A 21,901-nucleotide genomic window follows, 5' to 3' on the forward strand; every position below is an offset into this window, starting at 1 on the left:
TTCGCTCCAAGAACTCTGGCACCGCCCCTATCTGGAGCGGGGTGCGGAATGTCTGTGAGTTTAATGGGAAGCACGGTAGTATGAATGAAGGTGTGAATGGGGGACTTGACCAGATCAGATGCAATTTGTTTCCCTGACATAATTTTAGATTGAGTACAAAGAAATCAAATATTTCCCAAAAAACAATCATCCATGTTGTGTTTCATTATTTCATGATCACCAGGACCTCCCAGGGGCAAGGCGACGGCGACAGAGACTCCGGTGGCAGAAGGTGAACAGGAGCAGTCCCTTGCAGGCTCTTCTGCTGGCCCCAGTAAGTTGTTCTATTGTTATATTAATACTTATACTTCCCTAACTTTTACAGCTCCTATTCATTACAAACTGGTTCCTAATAATTCTATGTTTTACAAAATAGTCTTTGATCTTCTTCTAATGTGGACTACTTTCTACATTCTTATCCTGCCTCTACCATCACTCTCTGTGCTACTACTATTTACAATTATGAGTCGGTCTGTGTAGGTAGCTAAGCTTGTCCATTCGGCAAACGGTGTGAAACAAAACTCTGATACAGCAATAGCTCTAGGCACTGAGTGCAGTCCTCTGGGTTGCCCTTGCTGTCTATTCCAGTCTTCTTAATGTAAGTGCTTTGACATTTTCCAACAACAAAATGTCATTGTTTACACCAAGTAAAAGGTAACAGTTGCCTTTTTGATTTGAGAGGAGCACATCCCATACCGCTAGTGTTTCAGGGACTATTCTTCACACAAAGAAGTATGAACAAGATAAATAGGACATTGTTGATGATAGGTTCAAAGTTCGGCGTAGGGTTTTTGTTCAGAAATAGCACGGCGCTCAACAGCTGGTAGGTTCGAGGTAGTTGTTATGATTGTAAATTGTTGGTGCAGCTTGATCAGAGATGACCCTATTCTCTGCGAGAGAAGGGAGAGAGGAGCTCTGCCTTCTATAAGTCTATATACAGTGTCAAGCGCACACAACCTAAGTTTATTCGATAGTTTGTGATGTGTTCTTTGATGGAAGGACAAGACCAGACTTTTCTTTTTTTATTTGTTCCTTTCCTTATTTATTGTATCACAAAATGGTATTTGTATAAATGCAAACCAGCCGACACGTAATTCGTCAAAAATGGGGTTGACCCGTGACTCTTCAGGGCTGTTGAAGTTAGGCTGAGATCAGTATCGTCGGATCGGTGATAATTCCAACCCGGTCCTAATCAGGCATCGGTGAGTAATGTTCCCGTGTGCGCAGAGGAGGTGCTCCTTCGAACAGGGAATGTGAGTTGTGCCGCCGTTCAGTATACGGTTGGTCACTGACGGGCAAGCAAATCCGCTTGACCCATCGTTGAGGCTTGTCAGTAAGCCGGTTACGGTGAGGGACTTCTGTCAGTTCTCGAAAGTATTGGAATTATCACCGGTCCGACGATACTGATCTCAGCCTAACTTCAACAGCCCTGAAGAGTCACGGGTCAACCCCGTTTTTGACGAAACACATGTCGGCTGGTTTGCATTTATACAAATACCATTTTGTGATACAATAAATAAGGAAAGGAACAAATAAAAAAAGAAAAGTCTGGTCTTGTCCTTCCATCAAAGAACACATCACAAACTATCGAATAAACTTAGGTTGTGTGCGCTTGACACTGTATATTGTTGATGATAGGTGCAGTTCGACTTTCGACATACCTCAGTCCGAACAGAAGTTGAACCCCCATTCCCCTGACCGACTATCTAGAATGTCTGACCAATGATTTTACGACCCAGAAGAACAGAAGAAGAGAGACTACCTCCGAGTCCCGGCCTATCTGAGTCACTGAAACATGACTGCCAAGTGCAGTAGTTCAAACCTTTCCGCTCACTCACTCGTGAACAAAAACCACACAGTGTTTGTTAGTTTAACATTTTTATTTTCAATTGAGAAATGAAAACATTATTTCTTTATTTTTAATAGCGTAGTATTCTTATGGATGAAGATGACGTTAAAGTTTACTTTAAACAACATTCCCATGAATGAAATTAGTATGACTCAAACGTAAAAATATTTAACACTAACAGACACAGGAAATTAGTAGAATAACTGTGCGTGAGCCCCCACCTTCTTTAAAGTACTTAAGTACTGCTGGTGGTGACTCAGTAGTAGTTGGTGAATCGTCTGGCAGAAGGGCAATGGAATCTTCTTTCTGTAATGAGAAAAATGGTGCACATTAAGCAAGCATTAATCAGTTGTCAAAAGAAGAAGTGTAGCATTTAATGGAATAAGCATCTAAAAGGTTAACACCCTCCCCAAAACCGTAACATTTTTTCAATCCCAGTAATACAAAATGTGTTATGTAACATTTCCTTCCATTACGAGACAAAATAGGGGGTTGTGTATGGCATCTGAAAATATGACATGTTTTTCCTAGACGTCACAACATCTGATGCGGCACAGATGACCATCAGTGCTGGGGCCAGCAGTGCGGAGGGGTCCACTCTGGATGCGGCGGTGCCAACAGGAGGAGCTGGGGGGGAAGGCTCAGCGGCGGCGGATGGTGGTAAGTTATTATACTCCTTACTTATTGAATTTTTTTTGAGTAGGCTCGTAAAGGAGTGTATGATGTACTGTACAGTAGTACACAGTACACTAGTATAAGTACACTGTACTGTCAAGAACATTTACTAATTTATAACTACTTTTTGGGCTATCACGGAGAAGACAGTCAACCTTGACTTGTAATAGCATTAGTGGCTGTACTTCTCTGGTAACCAATGGTCCCCTCTATTTCACTTGAACTCAGCTGGCCAATTTTTATTTTAAAGCCAAGTCATATCAGATCAGATGTAGTTTAGGGATGTGAAGAACGAAAAGCTAAAGAAGAGTGAAACGAAGGACGAGCGAGTCTTAATATTTATTTATGACTGTAAAAAATGGTTTTGTTGAATGCAATTCAACATAAGAAAGAAGACAGCGGTTTCCAAAATATAATGAAAAGGGTCTTAGTTGGTTGTTAACAAAAAGAAATTTTGGTACATTTGAGACATTAAGAAGAATCATAGACGTACTTTGTAAGCCTGGATGTTATCTTCTTTATCCTCCTCGTCGATAGCAGAAGTGTATGATGTAGTAGAGCAGACGCTGAGTGGATGAAGTATGGCCAGTGGCAGTGCCACCCCTATAGAAAAGTAAGACATTCCTATTCTGTGAGAAGTTGGCCTGATAGGTGATGTTTCCAATTCTGGAACCACCTATTATCAGACCAAACAATCCCTTATGGTGTCAGGTTGTAAGTCAACCTTGTTAGACAAGCTATCCTAGGGGTAGCATGGACTAAGCAGCCTAAAGGCTTAACTTAAGAGGTCGTGTTAAGCGAGCTGTTTTACCACATACAATCCTGTAATATCAAATGAAAGGACACCACACAAGTATATATTATAAAAATATATGTGTTTATTACTAAAAAACAATCCCCAGTATTCTTTATGAATAAAGGGGCACAAGCGTTAAATCAAAAGCACAGTTAAAACATACAAAGTTGCACAATTATGGATGAGGGCGGGTGGCCACTCAAACCATATACTAAACAAGTGGTATAAGAGATACCAATCGAACAGTGGTTAGGCCTAGGGCCTAGGGAATCGCTGGGAGCAGTCAGGACAAGCAGTGCTGAAGTCGGGAGAGGCCCACGGGATTCGGGAGCAGTGCGGAAAGCGCACACATGCACCAATGTTAACCAATGGTGCGTAAAAGTTACAAAGTTAAAGTTTAAGGACACTTCCGCTGAACCTAGAGGAACAAAACTTAAGACACAGACTGTGAGAAGTTGGCCTGATAGGTGATGTTTCCAATTCTGGAACCACCTATTATCAGACCAAACAATCCCTTATGGTGTCTGGTTGTAAGTCAACCTTATTAGACAAGCTATCCTAGGGGTAGCATGGACTAAGCAGCCTAAAGGCTTAACTTAAGAGGTCGTGTTAAGCGAGCTGTTTTACCACATACAATCCTGTAATATCAAATGAAAGGACACCACACAAGTATATATTATAAAAATATATGTGTTTATTACTAAAAACAATCCCCAGTATTCTTTATGAATAAAGGGGCACAAGCGTTAAATCAAAAGCACTGTTTAAACATACAAGTTGCACAATTATGGATGAGGGCGGGTGGCCACTCAAACCATATACTAAACAAGTGGTATAAGAGATGCCACTCGAGCAGTGGTTAGGCCTAGGGCCTAGGGAATCGCTGGGAGCAGTCAGGACAAGCAATGCTGAAGTCGGGAATGGCCCTCGGGATTCGGGAGATGTGCGGAAAGCGCACGCATGCACCAATGTTAACCAATGGTGCGTAAAAGTCATAAAGTTAAAGTTTAAGGACACTTCCGCTGGACCTAGAGGAACAAAACTTAACACACAGACCCTAGAGATGTGCACCAGTGTGGGAACACCGGCGGAGCAAAGTTACCTCACCCACAGGAAGTGGGTGCACAGGGTCGAAGTGGCGTCGGGTTTTGACACGCAGGCTCTTGGTGCTTGAAGCTGAAAGGGCTGCAGGCGGGTTGAAGATGAAGTGTCCGGTGGAGTCCAAGGGTGGACTCAAGTCGAAGGGTACCTGAAAGCAGAGGGGATAGAGTCTGGGTCACTCAGCAGTGACCAGGGTGGAACCAGGACGGAACCAGGCAATGTCGGGCGCAATCAGGTGGTCGTCGAGGAGCTTCTCTCCGCTGTCACGTGGGCTCTGGGGCATCTGCGACGTCCAGGAGCAGGTCACGATCTGTCCCACGCAGGCTCTCACCGTCGGTGCAGTCGGCTTCAAGTTTGGAGCAAACAACACTTGGCAAGAGCAATCCACGCGGGATCGGAAGATTGCTTCTCACTCGGACCAGGAAGGTCAGAGTCGGGGCTCCTTTTCAGGGGAGCTGGTGTGGATCTGGAGCAACCAGATTCACGAGTCTTCTTTGTAGTTTCGTCGGCACAGGGACCACTAGCCAGCGGGCAAGTGACCGGGCCAACGCGTTGAGCCAAATGGAGCAGAAAGGCCCCACGCAGCACTCGTCGAGTGTGGAGGGCTGAACTTCGGCTCAGGAGTAGCTCAGGGTGGGGGCTTCTTAAACCCCGGTGCACAGCTTCGAGGGTCACTCGTGGGCTGCACGGTCAGCGTCTCGTGGTCAATTCAAGATGGCGTGCCCCACGCTTCCGGTCACCTCCACGGGTCTCAGCTCTGCAGGGACTGTGGATCGGGCTGTTGGAAGGCAGGCAAGCTTGATCTCGTCGATCTCAGTCGCTCGAGTTCCGGCGGGAACTGCAACTAAGTAGACGTCGAGGGCTGGATGGTGCCTGCTGCTGCAGGGTGGTCACTCCTTGACCACAAGGGAGATTCTTCGGGCTTCCACGTTGAGATGGAGGTCCAAGGGTCCAGAGTTTCATTTCTAATGTTTCTTCCAGGAAATCTGATGTGCATTGGCACTGCTCCCACTCTTATTCCAATCTGGGGGGCGTGATTACCTGCTAGGTCCCTCCCTATGGGTGGGACCCAGGAAGGGGGTGGATACACCCCTTTCCTTTGATCCAGGCCGCCCTGGCACGAGGGCTGGAGTGCCCCAGAACCGGTTTGGCCGGATTATGCAAGGGGCAGCCTTGTGCGCCCCAGGCAGTGTCTGGTTTCTTTCAGACCTCCCTGCTACAATCCACTATCTCCTGTCTGGAGGGCGGTGACACCCTCCTGTGACAGGAAACCCTTTGTCCAGGACCCATTTGGCCGAGTTTCGGTCAGCTGCAGGGGTCCAGACATTTGTCTGTGGCAGAGGCATCCATTTTGTGGATCTAAGGTCTTTGGAGAAATTAACCGCATTACAGTAAAGGAACATGTCTTACCCCTCTAGAGGGGTGGAATGCTATCCCCGTCGCCAGAACTGGCGAGGGGATAGTATTCCAAATCGTATGACACCTTACACGACATGTTTTGATAAAGCCAAACCAAAGTTGCTATTTAACCGCGAGGATTATAAGGCACTTAAGAGTATATGGTATGGCATTATCCTGAAACAGCTTAGGGAGTTGTTCCCGACAGCTGCAGACAGGCTCAGCTCATGCTAGAGCTCCATCTCACATAAAACCACGCACTCTGCCTCCAGGATTGATGAGGCCTTCCATAGGAGTGGCTCACAGGTTTACATGTGTCCAGATATAGGTTTAGATATAGGTATACTATATCTAAGCAAGGGGTGCTTACACCACCTTACCCCAGCTGAGTGATCAGCCAGTTGTGTCAATTTAAGAACCAGCCAGGGGTGGCAAAAGATATGCTGCAGCCCCTGGTAGGCCTTGGTGGCCCCTATGCCCTGGGCACCTATAGTGCATTATACAGGGGCTGACAAGGAGTCCATTTCCAATTGTGGTATGTACCTAGGGTACATGGAATCCATTTTACAGAGAGAGCAGATGGCCTGGGGCCCTGATTAGCAGGGAACCAGGTCAACTAAGTAAAAAACCCAGCTAAACACAGGCAAAAAATCTGGGGTAACCATAGTCAGGTAGCCACCTTCCTACACAGACCCTAGAGATGTGTACCAGTGTGGGAACACCGGCGGAGCAAAGTTACCTCACCCACAGGAAGCGGGTGCACAGGGTCGAAGTTGAGTCGGGTTTCGTCACGCAGGCTCTTGGTGCTTGAAGCTGAAAGGGCTGCAGGCGGGGTGAAAGAGAAGTGTCCGGTGGAGTCCAAGGGTGGACTCGGGTCGAAAAGTACCTGAAAGCAGAGGGGACAGAGTCTGGGTCACTCAGCAGTGACCAGGGTGGAACCAGGACGGAACCTGGCAATGTCGGGTGCAATCAGGTCGCTGTCGAGGTGCTTCTCTCCGCTGTCACGTGGGCTCTGGGGCATCTACGACGTCCAGGAGCAGGTCACGATCTGTCCCACGCAGGCTCTCGCCGTCGGCGCTGTCGGCTTCAAGATTGGAGCAAACAACACTTGGCAAAAGCAATCCACGTGGAACCGGGAGATTGCTTCTCACTCGAACCAGGAGGGTCAGAGTGGGGGCTCCTTTTCAGGGGAGCTGGTGCAGATCTGGAGCAACCAGATTCACAAGTCAATTTCAAGTTTTCCTCGGCACAGGGGCCACTAGCCGGCTGGCAAGTGACCGGGCCAACGCGTTGAGCCAAAAGAAGCAGAAGGGCCCCACGCAGCACTCGTCGAGTGTGGAGGGCTGAACTTCGGTGCAAGTGTGGCTCAGGGTTGGGGCTTCTCAAACCCCGGTGTACAGCTTCAAGGGTCACTCGTGGGCTGCACGGTCAGCGTCTCATGGTCAATTCAAGATGGCGTGCCCCACGCTTCCAGTCGCCTCCACGGGTCTCAGCTCTGCAGGGACTGTGGATCGGGCTGCTGGAAAGCAGGCAAGCTTGATCTCGTCCATCTCTGTCGCTCGAGTTCCGGCGGGAACTGCAACAAAGTAGACGTCGATAGCTGGATGGTGCCTGTTTGCACAGGGTGGTCACTCCTTGACCACAAGGGAGATTCTTCGGGCTTCTACGTCGAGTAGGATGTCGAAGGGTCCAAATTTCATTTCTTATGTTTCTTCAGGATAATCTGAAGTGCATTGGCACTGCTCCCAGTCTTATACTAATTTTGGGGGCTGGATTACCTGCTAGGTCCCCTCCCATGGGTGGGACCCAGGAAGTGGGTGGATACACCCCCTTCCTTTGATCCAGGCCGCCCTGGCACGAGGGCTGGAGTGCCCCAGAACCGGTTTGGCCGGATTATGCAAGGGGCAGCCTTGTGCGCCCCAGGCAGTGTCTGGTTTCTTTCAAACCTCCCTGCTACAATCTACTATCTCCTGTCTGGAGGGTGGTAACACCCCCCTGCGACAGGAAACCCTTTGTCCAGGCCCCATTTGGCTGAGTTTCGGTCAGCTTCAGGGGGTCAGACTCTTGTCTGTGGCAGAGGCATCCATTTTGTGGATCTAAGGTCCTTTTAGAAATTAACCGCATTTAAGTAAAGTAACATGTCTTACCCCTCTAGAGGGGTGGAATGCTATCCCCGTCGCCAGAACTGGCGAGGGGATAGTATTCCAAATCGTATGACACCTTACACGACATGTTTTGATAAAGCCAAACCAAAGTTGCTATATAACCGCGAGGATTATAAGGCACTTAAGAGTATATGGTATGGCATTATCCTGAAACAGCTTAGGGAGTTGTTCCCGACAGCTGCAGACAGGCTCAGCTCATGCTAGAGCTCCATCTCACATTAAACCACGCACTCTGCCTCCAGGATTGATGAGGCCTTCCATAGGAGTGGCTCACAGGTTTATATGTGTCCAGATATAGGTTTAGATATAGGTATACTATATCTAAGTAAGGGGTGATTGCACCACCTTACCCCAGCTGAGTGATCAGCCAGTTGTGTCAATTTAAGAACCAGCCAGGGGTGGCAAAAGATATGCTGCAGCCCCCGGTAGGCCTTGGTGGCCCCTATGCCCTGGGCACCTATAGTGCATTATACAGGGGCTGACAAGGGGTCCATTTCCAATTGTGGTATGTACCTAGGGTACATGGAATCCATTTTACAGAGAGAGCAGATGGCCTGGGGCCCTGATTAGCAGGGAACCAGGTCAACTAAGTCAAAAAACCAGCTAAACACAGGCAAAAAATCTGGGGTAACCATAGTCAGGTAGCCACCTTCCTACACAACCCCCCCCAAACGAAAGGAGATAAGGCTATCCTTGGCCAGGTACGCCTATATTGCCTGAGTGGCCATATAAGGAAGTACCTGCACTAGCATGGGTACCCCCTGTCTCATGGTCCACTAAGCAGTCCCTCACCCTTGGGGTATTAGAGGGTCTCCACCATAGGGAATCACTACCTTGGGTGTGTTTATGCAAAGTTAAAGGCTGGTTTGCATATGGAGTACTGAAGTGAGGCTCTACTAATTTAGGGCTTAGCTTCCTCCAATTATCTTCCACCATGTGTGCCTTTCTTTCTTTAACTGAGTTGCACTGTGCTCTCAGGGTCAATCTCTGGCTACCTAAAGCTGGAGGCTGGGTCCCTCTGTTTGGCTTGCTGGAGGGACAGTTCAGGTTTGGGCCCTTTGGGTCCCAGGTTTGGCTGTGCCCAACAGAATCCATCTGTGGGAGGTCCCTAACTGTATTTAAGGGGGCTCCCTCAGGAGTTTTTAAAGTTTTCACCTCACTAGGGCTACTAGTTTTGGTGCCCCTAATCTGTTGATGGGGGTGCTTTATGTGACAGGGGGCCCTCCGGGTCTCACTGTCCTTCTTGTCCTCTGCAGCCCTGGGCTGGCTAAGGCAAGGGAGAGAGGGGCAGGTTACCTGCTCCAGACTGGGTCCCACCTGAGAAGGGTCCACCGCCATCAGAGGCTCTGTCAGGCCAGGCCTAACAACCTCTGGGGCAGTTCCTTCATCAGGGGTAAGATCAGTTCCCTGAGGAGGCTGATCCTGTCCTAAAGTCTGGTGAGGGGGAGATTTCTCTTCCTCCTCCATGCTCTCAGTTTGTGTGGAGTTATCCATCATTTCAGGTTTCACAACACACATATCAGTTTGAGTTTGGGTTGTGGCCATCACAGCCCCACCAACCTTTTCAGGAGAAGACTCAGTTTGGGTTTCTGCTGTTATCATAACAGCTTTGCTATTCTGTTCAGGAAGAGCTTTTGCTAAAGATGGGGCATAGAGTTTCTCAGCCCTACCAACCTTTTCAGGAAGGACATCTTGGATTGGGGCTGTAGCCATTACAGCCCCACTAACCTTTCCATTGGAATTTACCATTCTAGAATGGGTTTACTGTTCAACCTCAGCCCAGGCTGAGATTTCCAAATCATTACCAAGTAGGCAGTTTACAGGCAAGTTTGATGACACTGCCACTCTCTTTGGGCCAATGACACCTCCCCAGCTGAGACTTACTACTGCCATGGGATGATTTTTTTTGACGCCATCAAGGTTTGTTACCTGGTATGTGGCACCTGGTAAAAGTTGCTTAGAGGGGACTATATAGTCAGCCACCATGGTGATGCTAGCCCCTGTGTCTCTAAAAGCTTCAACTTTCAAACCATTGATGATGGGCTCTTGTCTATACTTGCTCAAGGTATTTGGGCAATCAGAGAAGTTGGCAAACCCCATGCCAGTCTCATAAACAAGATCATTTGGTGATGGGGACCTGGATAGGCCAGGGTCCACCTGAGCTCCAAAAGTAAACCCACCCAGATTCCGGGGTGTGCTCCCACTTCCTGGGGGATTACTGCTGACAGTAACAGGAGGTGTTGGAGCTGGCTTTGGAGGTATATTCTCTTTATTGTTATTCTTGGGACAACAGTTGTCTGTTTAGTAATGCCCATCCTGTTTACAGGCATAACAATAAGGCTTTTTCTCAGTTGAAGAAGTGTCTTGGGACCCACCCCCATTCTTGGAGTTTTGGGGCCCTGGGGAAGTCTTTTCTTTATTTTTATCCCCACCCTTATCTTGAGGCTTGGTAGACTCCTTCTTCTGGTTACTGTCCTGATTCTTAGGCCTAATCCTGGTTCTGACCCACTTGTCTGCCTTCTTTCCCAATTCTTGGGGAGAGGTCAGATCAGAGTCCACCAGGTGCTGGTGTAAGAGCTGGTTCTGACAATTACTTAGGATCTGCTCCCTCATAATCAAATTATACAATCCTGTAAAGTCATGTACTTTGCTGCCATGTAGCCAACCCTCCAGAGCCTTAGTTGCACAATCAACAAAATCAGTCCAGTCCTGTGTCTGTGTCTTCTGGGTGTCTCTGAACTTCAACCTGTACTGTTCAGTGGTTAAGCCAAACCCATCTATTAGGACACTCTTCAGGACTTTGTAATTGTTTGCATCCTCATGTCTGACAGTGAGGAGCTTATCTCTCCCTTTCTCTGAAAAGGAGTACCATAAGATTGCTGCCCACTGTTCCTCAGGAACCTGCTGTACCACGCAGGCTCTCTCAAGAGCAGTTATCCACTTGTGGATGTCATCCCCTTCCTTGTAGGGGGGCACAATCTTTGTCAGGTTTCTACTATCATAGGACCTGGGTTTCTCTTTAGGAATATTGCTGCCACCAGTGGCATCTAAGCCACACAATTTCTGCTCTATTGCCAAGGCAAGTCTAGCTTGAGCCAAGGCTACCTCCTCCCTCTCTATTTGGAGTTTGACAGCCCTCATTCTGGCCCTATGCTCTAGCTTTTGAGAAGCAGTCATGCCTCTCTGAGATTCTCTTGAGGCACTAGAAAGATGAGAGTCCCCTGAGGGAGATCTCACTCTTCTGTTGCCTGGGAGAATGTCATGGTAGGATCTGGGGAGGTGCTGGCCCTCTCCATTTCCCAGTAGGTCTAAGTTGGCCTGGCTAAGCCTGGCAACTTTACCTTGGTTAACCCCTAGCTCCTGATCTTCAGGTCCATCTATGTCTGAACCATCCTCCTCCTCTTCCTCCTCTTCTTCTTCCTCCTCTGGAGTGGTATCAGTTACAGGGGGGTTCACTCCATCTCCTGACTCTAAGGGAACTTCATTCGCCTTCTCTGAGTCATCCTGTTCTAGAATGGCTATCAGGATAGGACAGGTGGGACTTCTGCCCCTTTTTAACACTCTTGAGATGCACAAGGCAATCAAGTCCTTTCGGGTTAATTTGTCATAGCTGGAAGTTGCCTTGGTAAGGTCAACTGTCACAGGAGCAGACCCTGAGGCTTTTCCTGTGTCAGACATGACTCTAGTGTGGTGTAAGTGATGCACCTACCTACACTAAGTGTTTCCCTACTGTACCTTGCTAGTGAGTTGTAGTCAGGGTGTGCTAATCCCTTCAACCTACAACTACTAAGTTCAGTAGAACTTAAATATGCTAAGCTTTTGATTTATATGTACCTAGAGGTACTTGATGTGATCTTTCAATTTGATAAAAAGATTGCAATGGTAAAACAACAGCAAGCTCAAATCCGCACCGCTGCTCACCAATGTGAGAAGTTGGCCTGATAGGGGATGTTTCCAATTCTGGAACCACCTGATATCAGACCAAACAATCCCTTATGGTGTCTGGTTGTAAGTCAACCTTGTTAGACAAGCTATCCTAGGGGTAGCATGGACTAAGCAGCTGTAGGAAGGTGGCTACCTGACTATGGTTACCCCAGATTTTTTTGCCTGTGTTTAGCTGGTTTTTTGACTTAGTTGACCTGGTTCCCTGCTAATCAGGGCCCCAGGCCATCTGCTCTCTCTGTAAAATGGATTCCATGTACCCTAGGTACATACTAATTGGAAATGGACTCCTTGTCAGCCCCTGTAGAATGCACTATAGGTGCACAGGGCATAGGGGCCACTAAGGCCTACCAGGGGCTGCAGCATATCTTTTGCCACCCCTGGCTGGTTCTTAAATTGACACAACTGGCTGATCACTCAGCTGGGGTAAGGTGGTGTACACACCCCTTGCTTAGATATAGTATACCTATGTCTAAACCTATATCTGGACACATGTAAACCTGTGAGCCACTCCTATAGTCAGGCCTCACCAATCCTGGAGGCTGGGTGCATGGTTTTATGTGAGATGGAGCTCTAGCATGAGCTGAGCCTGTCTGCAGCCGTCGGGAACAAATCCCTAAGCTGTTTCAGGATAATGCCATACCATATACTATTAAGTGCCTTATAATCCTCGCGGTTATTTAGCAACTCTGGTTTGGCTTTATCAAAACATGTCGTGTAAGGTGTCATACGCTTTGGAATACCATCCCCTCGCCAGTTCTGGCGACGGGGATGGCATTCCACCCCTCTAGAGGGGTAAGACATGTTACTTCACTTTAATGCGGTTGATTTCTCCAAAGGCCTTAAGATTCACAAAATGGATGCCTCTGCCACAGACAAATGTCTGGACCCCTGGAGCTGACCGAAACCCAGTCAAGGGGGTCCTGGACAAAGGGTTTCCTGTCACAGGAGGGTGTCACCGCCCTCCAGACAGGAGATAGTGTATTGTAGCAGGGAGGTTTGAAAGAAACCAGACACTGCCTGGGACGCACAAGGCTGCCCCTTGCATAATCCGGCCAAACCGGTTCTGGGGCACTCCAGCCCTCGTGCCAGGGCGGCCTGGATCAAAGGAAGGGGGTGTATCCACCCACTTCCTGGGTCCCACCCATAGGAGGGGACCTAGCAGGTAATCACGCCCACCAGATTCGAATAAGAGTGGGAGCAGTGCCAATGCACATCAGATTTCCTGGAAGAAACATTTGAAACGATATTCTGGACCCTTCGCCCTCCATCTCAACGTGGAAGCCCGAAGAATCTCCCTTGTGGTCAAGGAGTGACCACCCTGCAGCAGCAGGCACCATCCAGCCCTCAACGTCTACTTAGTTGCAGTTCCCGCCGGAACTCGAGCGACTGAGATCGACGAGATTAAGCCTGCCCAGCTTCTAACAGCCCGATCCACAGTCCCTGCAAAGCTGAGACCCGTGGAGGCGACCGGAAGCGTGGGGCACGCCATCTTGAAGTGACCACGAGACGCGGACCGTGCAGCCCAGGAGTGACCCTCGAAGCTGTACACCGGGGTTTGAGAAGCCCCCACCCTGAGCTACTCCTGAGCCGAAGTTCAGCCCTCCACACTCGACGAGTGCTGCGTGGGGCCCTTTGGCACGATTTGGGTCAACGCGTTGGCCCGGTCACTTGCCAGCTGGCTAGTGGTCCCTGTGCCGACGAACTACCTAAAAAGACTTGTGATTCTGGTTGCTCCAGATCCACACCAGCTCCCCTGAAAAGGAGCCCCGACTCTGACCTTCCTGGTCCGAGTGAGAAGCAATCTTCTGATCCTGCGTGGATTGCTCTTACCAAGGCTTGTTTGCTCCAAACGTTGAGCCGACTGCACCGACGGTGAGAGCCTGCGTGGGACAGATCGTGACCTGCTCCTGGACGTCGCAGATGCCCCAGAGCCCACGTGACAGCGGAGAGAAGCTCCTCGACGACCACCTGATTGCGCCCGACATTGCCTGGTTCCGTCCTGGTTCCACCCTGGTCACTGCTGAGTGACCCAGACTCTGTCCCCTCTGCTTTCAGGTACTCTACAACTTGAGTCCACCCTTGGACTCCACCGGACACTTCGTCTTCACCCTGCCTGCAGCCCTTTCAGCTTCAAGCACCAAGAGCCTGCGTGTCAAAACCCGACGCCACTTCGACCCTGTGCACCCACTTCCTGTGGGTGAGGTAACTTTGCTCCGCCGGTGTTCCCACACTGGTGCACACCTCTAGGGTCTGTGTGTTAAGTTTTGTTCCTCTAGGTTCAACGGAAGTGTCCTTAAACTTTAACTCTTTGACTTTTACGCACCATTGGTTAACATTGGTGCATGCGTGCGCTTTCCGCACATCTCCCGAATCCCGAGGGCCATTCCCGACTTCAGCATTGCTTGTCCTGACTGCTCCCAGCGATTCCCTAGGCCCTAGGCCTAACCACTGCTCGAGTGGCCTTTCTTATACCACTTGTTTAGTATATGGTTTGAGTGGCCACCCGCCCTCATCCATAATTGTGCAACTTGTATGTTTAAACAGTGCTTTTGATTTAACGCTTGTGCCCCTTTATTCATAAAGAATACTGGGGATTGTTTTTAGTAATAAACACATATATTTTTATAATATATACTTGTGTGGTGTCCTTTCATTTGGTATTACAGGATTGTATGTGGTAAAACAGCTCGCTTAACACGACCTCTTAAGTTAAGCCTTTAGGCTGCTTAGTCCATGCTACCCCTAGGATAGCTTGTCTAATAAGGTTGACTTACAACCAGACACCATAAGGGGATTGTTTGGTCAGGTAGTAGGTGGTTCCAGAATTGGAAACATCCCCTACCAGGCCAACTTCTCACATTGGTGGCAGCGGTGGGATTTGAGCTTGCTGTTGTTTTACCATTGCAATCTTTATATCAAATTGAAAGATCACATCAAGTACCTCTAGGTACATATAAAATCAAAAGCTTAGCATATTAAGTTCTACTGAACTTAGTAGTTGTAGGTTGAAGGGAGTAGCACACCCCTGACTACAACTCACTAGCAAGGTCCAGTAGGAAAACACTTAGTGTAGGTAAGTGCACCACTTACACCTCACTAGTAACCATGTCTGACACAGGAAAGGCCTCAGGGTCTAGTCCTGTGACAGTTGACCCTACCCAGGCAACTTTTGGATATGACAAACTAACCCGCAGAGACTTGATTGCCTTGTGCAAAGCAAGAGGGTTAAAAAGGGGCAGAAGCCCCACCTGCCTAATCCTGGTAGAAATCCTAGAACAGGATGACTTAGAGAAAGCAAAAGCAGCTTCCCTAGACACAGGAACTGGAGGGAACCCCCCTGCAGTTGATCCCCCTGAAGAGGAGGATGATGATGACTTGGATGAGGACTCAGATGTTGAGGACTTAGAAGTACAGGATCAGGGTAGCCAGGTTCCAGTTGGTAGGCTTAGCCAGGCCAACTTGGACCTACTGGGGAATGGAGAGGGCCAGCACCTCCCCAGAACCCAACATGTTATTCTCCCAGGCAACAGAAGAGTGAGATCCCCCTCAGGGGACTCTCATATTTCTAGTGCCTCCAGAGAATCACAGAGAGGCATGAATGCTTCTCAAAAGCTAGAGCATAGGGCCAGAATGAGGGCTGTCAAACTCCAGATAGAGAGGGAGGAGGTAGCCTTGGCTCAAGCTAGACTTGCCTTGGCAAGAGAGCAGAAATTGTGTGGCTTAGATGCCACTGGTGGCAGCAATATTCCTAAAGAGAAACCCAGGTCCTATGATAGTAGAAACCTGACAAAGATTGTGCCCCCCTACAAGGAAGGGGATGACATCCACAAGTGGATAACTGCTCTTGAGAGAGCCTGCATGGTACAGCAGGTTCCTGAGGAACAGTGGGCAGCAATCTTATGGTACTCCTTTTCAGAGAAAGGGAGAGATAAGCTCCTCACTGTTAGACATGAGGATGCAAACAATTACAAAGTCCTGAAGAGTGTTCTGATAGATGGGTTTGGCTTAACCACTGAACAGTACAGGTTGAAGTTCAGAGATACCCAGAAGACACAGACTCAGGACTGGACTGATTTTGTAGATTGTGCTACTAAGGCTCTGGAGGGTTGGCTACATGGCAGCAAAGTACATGACTTTACAGGATTGTATAATTTGATTATGAGGGAGCAGATCCTAAGTAATTGTCAGAACCAGCTCTTACACCAGCACCTGGTAGACTCTGATCTGACCTCTCCCCAAGAATTGGGAAAGAAGGCAGACAAATGGGTCAGAACCAGGATTAGGCCTAAGAATCAGGACAGTAACCAGAAGAAGGAGTCTACCAAGCCTCAAGATAAGGGTGGGGATAAAAATAAAGAAAAGACTTCCCCAGGGCCCCAAAACTCCAAGAATGGGGGTGGGTCCCAAGACACTTCTTCAACTGAGAAAAAACCTTATTGTTATCCCTGTAAACAGGTGGGGCATTACAAAACAGACAGCTGTTGTCCCAAGAATAACAATAAAGAAAATATACCTCCCAAGCCAGCCTCCACACCTCCTGTTACTGTCAGCAGTAATCCCCCAGGAAGTGGAAGCACACCCAGGAATCTGGGTGGGTTTACTGTTGGAGCTCAGGTGGACCCTGGCCTATCCAGGTCCCCATCACCCAATGATCTTGTTTATGAGACTGGCATGGGGTTTGCCAACTTCTCTGCTTGCCCAAATACTTTGAGCAAGTATAGACAAGAACCCATCATCAATGGTTTGAAAGTTGAAGCTTTTAGAGACACAGGGGCTAGCATCACCATGGTGGCTGATGGCATAGTCCCCTCTAAGCAACTTTTACCTGGTGCCACATACCAGGTTACAAACATTGATGGAATCCAAACAAATCATCCCATGGCAGTAGTAAGTCTCAGCTGGGGAGGTGCCATTGGCCCAAAGAGAGTGGCAGTGTCACCAAACTTGCCTGTAGACTGCCTACTTGGTAATGATTTGGAAATCTCAGCCTGGGCTGAGGTTGAACAGGAAATCCATTCTAGAATGGTAAATTCCAATGGAAAGGTTAGTGGGGCTGTAATGGCTACAGCCCCAATGCAAGATGTCCTTCCTGAAAAGGTTGGTAAGGCTGAGAAACTCCCTGCCCCATCTTTAGCAAAAGCTCTTCCTGAACAGAATAGCAAAGCTGTTATGATAACAGCAGAAACCCAAACTGAGTCTCCTCCTGAAAAGGTTGGTGGGGCTGAGAAACTCTATGCCCCATCTTTAGCAAAAGCTCTTCCTGAACAGAATAGCAAAGCTGTTATGATAACAGCAGAAACCCAAACTGAGTCTCCTCCTGAAAAGGTTGGTGGGGCTGTGATGGCCACAGCCCAAACTCAAACTGATATGTGTGTTGTGAAGCCTGAAATGATGGATAACTCCACACAAACTGAGAGCATGGAGGAGGAAGAGAAATCTCCCCCTCACCAGACTTTAGGACAGGATCAGCCTCCTCAGGGAACTGATCTTACCCCTGATGAAGGAGCTGCCCCAGAGGTGGTTGGGCCTAGCCTGACAGAACCTCTGATGTCAGTGGACCCTTCTCAGGTGGGACCCAGTCTGGAGCAGGTAACCTGCCCCTCTCTACCTTGCCTTAGCCAGCCCAGGGCTGCAGAGGACAAGAAGGACAGTGAGACCCAGAGGGCCCCCTGTCAAATAAAGCACCCCCATCAAAAGATTAGGTGCACCAAAACTAGTAGCCCTAGTAAGGTGAAAACTTTAAAAACTCCTGAGAGAGCCCCCTTAAAAACAGTTAGGGACCTCCCACAGATGGATTCTGTTGGGCACAGCCAAACCTGGGACCCAAGGGGCCCAAACCTGAACTGTCCCTCCAGCAAGCCAAACAGAGGGACCCAGCCTCCAGCTTTAGGTAGCCAGAGGTTGACCCTGAGAGCACAGTGCAACTCAGTTAAAGAAAGAAAGGCACACATGGTGGAAGATAATTGGAGGAAGCTAAGCCCTAAATTAGTAGAGCCTCACTTCAATACTCCATATCCAAACCAGCCTTTAACTTTGCATAAACACACCCAAGGTAGTGATTCCCTATGGTGGAGACCCTCTAATACCCAAAGGGTGAGGGACTGCTTAGTGGACCATGAGACAGGGGGTACCCATGCTAGTGCAGGTACTTCCTTATATGGCCACTCAGGCAATATAGGCTTACCTGGCCAAGGATAGCCTTATCTCCTTTCGTTTGGGGGGGGGGTTATGTAGGAAGGTGGCTACCTGACTATGGTTACCCCAGATTTTTTTGCCTGTGTTTAGCTGGTTTTTTGACTTAGTTGACCTGGTTCCCTGCTAATCAGGGCCCCAGGCCATCTGCTCTCTCTGTAAAATGGATTCCATGTACCCTAGGTACATACCAATTGGAAATGGACTCCTTGTCAGCCCCTGTAGAATGCACTATAGGTGCACAGGGCATAGGGGCCACTAAGGCCTACCAGGGGCTGCAGCATATCTTTTGCCACCCCTGGCTGGTTCTTAAATTGACACAACTGGCTGATCACTCAGCTGGGGTAAGGTGGTGTACACACCCCTTGCTTAGATATAGTATACCTATGTCTAAACCTATATCTGGACACATGTAAACCTGTGAGCCACTCCTATAGTCAGGCCTCACCAATCCTGGAGGCTGGGTGCATGGTTTTATGTGAGATGGAGCTCTAGCATGAGCTGAGCCTGTCTGCAGCCGTCGGGAACAAATCCCTAAGCTGTTTCAGGATAATGCCATACCATATACTATTAAGTGCCTTATAATCCTCGCGGTTATTTAGCAACTCTGGTTTGGCTTTATCAAAACATGTCGTGTAAGGTGTCATACGCTTTGGAATACCATCCCCTCGCCAGTTCTGGCGACGGGGATGGCATTCCACCCCTCTAGAGGGGTAAGACATGTTACTTCACTTTAATGCGGTTGATTTCTCCAAAGGCCTTAAGATTCACAAAATGGATGCCTCTGCCACAGACAAATGTCTGGACCCCTGGAGCTGACCGAAACCCAGTCAAGGGGGTCCTGGACAAAGGGTTTCCTGTCACAGGAGGGTGTCACCGCCCTCCAGACAGGAGATAGTGTATTGTAGCAGGGAGGTTTGAAAGAAACCAGACACTGCCTGGGGCGCACAAGGCTGCCCCTTGCATAATCCGGCCAAACCGGTTCTGGGGCACTCCAGCCCTCGTGCCAGGGCGGCCTGGATCAAAGGAAGGGGTTGTATCCACCCACTTCCTGGGTCCCACCCATAGGAGGGGACCTAGCAGGTAATCACGCCCACCAGATTCGAATAAGAGTGGGAGCAGTGCCAATGCACATCAGATTTCCTGGAAGAAACATTTGAAATGATATTCTGGACCCTTCGCCCTCCATCTCAACGTGGAAGCCCGAAGAATCTCCCTTGTGGTCAAGGAGTGACCACCCTGCAGCAGCAGGCACCATCCAGCCCTCGACGTCTACTTAGTTGCAGTTCCCGCCGGAACTCGAGCGACTGAGATCGACGAGATTAAGCCTGCCCAGCTTCTAACAGCCCGATCCACAGTCCCTGCAAAGCTGAGACCCGTGGAGGCGACCGGAAGCGTGGGGCACGCCATCTTGAAGTGACCACGAGACGCTGACCGTGCAGCCCACGAGTGACCCTCGAAGCTGTACACCGGGGTTTGAGAAGCCCCCACCCTGAGCTACTCCAGAGCCGAAGTTCAGCCCTCCACACTCGACGAGTGCTGCGTGGGGCCCTTTGGCACGACTTGGCTCAACGCGTTGGCCCGGTCACTTGCCAGCTGGCTAGTGGTCCCTGTGCCGACGAACTACCTAAAAAGACTTGTGATTCTGGTTGCTCCAGATCCACACCAGATCCCCTGAAAAGGAGCCCCGACTCTGACCTTCCTGGTCCGAGTGAGAAGCAATCTTCCGATCCTGCGTGGATTGCTCTTACCAAGGCTTGTTTGCTCCAAACGTGAAGCCGACTGCACCGACGGTGAGAGCCTGCGTGGGACAGATCGTGACCTGCTCCTGGACGTCGCAGATGCCCCAGAGCCCACGTGACAGCGGAGAGAAGCTCCTTGACGACCACCTGATTGCGCCCGACATTGCCTGGTTCCGTCCTGGTTCCACCCTGGTCACTGCTGAGTGACCCAGACTCTGTCCCCTCTGCTTTCAGGTACTCTACAACTTGAGTCCACCCTTGGACTCCACCGGACACTTCGTCTTCACCCTGCCTGCAGCCCTTTCAGCTTCAAGCACCAAGAGCCTGCGTGTCAAATCCCGACGCCACTTCGACCCTGTGCACCCACTTCCTGTGGGTGAGGTAACTTTGCTCCGCCGGTGTTCCCACACTGGTGCACACCTCTAGGGTCTGTGTGTTAAGTTTTGTTCCTCTAGGTTCAACGGAAGTGTCCTTAAACTTTAACTCTTTGACTTTTACGCACCATTGGTTAACATTGGTGCATGCGTGCGCTTTCCGCACATCTCCCGAATCCCGAGGGCCATTCCCGACTTCAGCATTGCTTGTCCTGACTGCTCCCAGCGATTCCCTAGGCCCTAGGCCTAACCACTGCTCGAGTGGCCTTTCTTATACCACTTGTTTAGTATATGGTTTGAGTGGCCACCCGCCCTCATCCATAATTGTGCAACTTGTATGTTTAAACAGTGCTTTTGATTTAACGCTTGTGCCCCTTTATTCATAAAGAATACTGGGGATTGTTTTTAGTAATAAACACATATATTTTTATAATATATACTTGTGTGGTGTCCTTTCATTTGGTATTACAGGATTGTATGTGGTAAAACAGCTCGCTTAACACGACCTCTTAAGTTAAGCCTTTAGGCTGCTTAGTCCATGCTACCCCTAGGATAGCTTGTCTAATAAGGTTGACTTACAACCAGACACCATAAGGGGATTGTTTGGTCAGGTAGTAGGTGGTTCCAGAATTGGAAACATCCCCTACCAGGCCAACTTCTCACAGCAGCCTAAAGGCTTAACTTAAGAGGTCGTGTTAAGCAAGCTGTTTTACCACATACAATCCTGTAATATCAAATGAAAGGACACCACACAAGTATATATTATAAAAATATATGTGTTTATTACTAAAACAATCCCCAGTATTCTTTATGAATAAAGGGGCACAAGCGTTAAATCAAAAGTACAGTTTAAACATACAAAGTTGCACAATTATGGATGAGGGCGGGTGGCCACTCAAACCATATACTAAACAAGTGGTATAAGAGATATAATCGAACAGTGGTTAGGCCTAGGGCCTAGGGAATCGCTGGGAGCAGTCGGGACAAGCAATGCTGAAGTCGGGAGAGGCCCACGGGATTCGGGTGCAGTGCGGAAAGCGCACGCATGCACCAATGTTAACCAATGGTGCGTAAAAGTTGTAAAGTTAAAGTTTAAGGACACTTCCGCTGAACCTAGAGGAACAAAACTTAAGACACAGACCCTAGAGGTGTGTACCAGTGTGGGAACACCGGCGTTGCAAAGTTACCTCATCCACAGGAAGCGGGTGCACAGGGTCGAAGTTGAGTCGGGTTTCGTCACGCAGGCTCTTGGTGCTTGAAGCTGAAAGGGCTGCAGGCGGGGTGAAAGAGAAGTGTCTGGTGGAGTCCAAGGGTGGACTCAAGTCGAAAAGTACCTGAAAGCAGAGGGGACAGAGTCTGGGTCACTCAGCAGTGACCAGGGTGGAACCAGGACGGAACCAGGCAATGTCGGGCGCAATCAGGTGGTCGTTGAGGAGCTTCTCTCCGCTGTCACGTGGGCTCTGGGGCATCTGCGATGTCCAGGAGTGGGTCACGATCTGTCCCACGAGGGCTCTCACCGTCGGCGCAGTCGGCTTCAAGTTTGGAGCAAACAACACTTGGCAAGAGCAATCCACCCGGAACCGGAAGATTGCTTCTCACTCGAACCAGGAGGGTCAGAGTGGGGG

The 21,901-nt window shown here is 49.1% G+C and overlaps 1 long non-coding RNA gene across 1 annotated transcript in view; it reads left to right on the top strand.

Annotated features, from left to right (window-relative positions):
• The first annotated feature begins 220 nt into the window (after nucleotides 1–220).
• Nucleotides 221–21,901, top strand: part of LOC144807995 (uncharacterized) — a 229,597-nt gene continuing 207,916 nt past the window's right edge. The window contains exons 1-2 of the long non-coding RNA XR_013606556.1: nucleotides 221–313; nucleotides 2,420–2,548. This is a non-coding gene — a long non-coding RNA (uncharacterized LOC144807995). The remainder of the gene's footprint in view (nucleotides 314–2,419; nucleotides 2,549–21,901) is intronic.

This window comes from Lissotriton helveticus, chromosome 1_2 (genome assembly GCF_964261635.1).
Source record: "Lissotriton helveticus chromosome 1_2, aLisHel1.1, whole genome shotgun sequence".
Classification (NCBI taxonomy): Eukaryota; Metazoa; Chordata; class Amphibia; order Caudata; family Salamandridae; genus Lissotriton; species Lissotriton helveticus.